We start from the raw sequence: 1,575 nt of genomic DNA, 5'->3' as shown, positions 1-1,575 counted from the left end.
AAACTGTATTAAAATTGTAATACTCAATATATGTCAATAACAAAAGATGAATACAAGCCATGTGTATACATTTTTTGGCACCCCCAGTGACTGACCATGCAGGCTAAGTAGCAACTGAGAGGTGTGAAAATGTGGAGTATGGGAAGGTAGTGAGGACAGTTTGTTGTTGCTCTTTCTGGGGAAATATTTATTTTGTAATGCCTTCATCTGCAAGTAACAAACTATCTCACAATACAGGAAAAACATTTATATAATAAGGTCATTCATTGGCTCACAAAATAATAAAACCAGAAGTCAGAAGTTCAAAGATATTATCCAAAATTGGATTCTTTCTGCTTCTTTACTCTGTCATCCAAAAAAAGCTTCAGTTTCCACTGAGACAGGCTTCCCAGGTGATCTCAGGATGCTGCCAGTAGCAACAGCAGTATGTGCTTCATCCTGGCACATTCACATCCACCAGGAGAGAGAGAGCAGCTTGTCATGACTTCCTCTTAAGAGAAAGGAAGGCATTTCCCAAGAGCTTCAGGGAAGGCTGCCTTACTTCCCTTTAACCAGAATTGAGTCACATACCCATTCTGGAATCAATCCCTGCTGAAGAGATGGGATTCTGCTAGATCAGTCAGACTCACCCCTGGGGTATGTTTGAGATAGGACCTCAGAAAATCATTACCTCTCTTGGGAAGGAAAAATGGGGAAATGAATACACAATAGAGCTACAAATTCATGCTAAACCAACCCAGAGAAACAGAAAGTCACTCCCAGTTAGGATCTAGTTCATCTGTGTAGAGTAAATAATTAAAGATACTACATGAATTTGAGACAAAGAACAGAAGGAACTTTCTTTTCATATCTTTATATAAAGGCTAAATGTACAGAGTGACAATATAACTTACTATCCAAATGAAGACATTTTAAGCATGAAAGGAGGCACAAAAGTCATTAAAATCATGTGTGTATGTATATGTATGTATTTGTATATGTATATAAAGATCAACAAATAACTTTAGTTCTACTAACTTTACTAGTAGAACTATAACTGATACTATTCAACATATTTTCAAAAATAAAATTCTAAAAACTATAACATGTGTATGCAATAAAGAAAATTTTCAAATGCTTTATATTGATTAGCCAAATATCAAAAAATAATGCAAGCGAAATAGTTACTCCTGTGTTATATTCAGGTGAATTAATCAGTTTCTTGGTATTTTCTGCCTTTAGCACTATGTCACTAGTATTTTTCAGCATGTTTTTAATATTTTCAACTTTTTAATGAAAATTACCTGTAACTTCTCCAAGTTACATTTCATGTTAATGAATTTGTCATCCTTGACACCATCAACTATCTTTCCTCTGTATGTAGACCAGAATATTTTTAAGTGAGAAAATATTCTTTATAAAGGGGAAGAGGTACATGGTAGTCTCAGAGCAAATTCTGCTAAAATAACATGTTCCTAAGTTTATTTCTTTATTGTTAAATGTAAAAAATATTTCAGCCCAGTTATTTTCATAGACATTACCTTTTTGTTTCCATTCAGAGTATCTTACTTTGACAAAAAAAAAATTATAACACTA

This window comes from Rhinolophus sinicus, chromosome 7, assembly GCF_057876585.1.
Source record: "Rhinolophus sinicus isolate RSI-liver-muscle chromosome 7, RSI-T2T, whole genome shotgun sequence".
Classification (NCBI taxonomy): Eukaryota; Metazoa; Chordata; class Mammalia; order Chiroptera; family Rhinolophidae; genus Rhinolophus; species Rhinolophus sinicus.
This window is presented reverse-complemented; position numbering follows the sequence as displayed.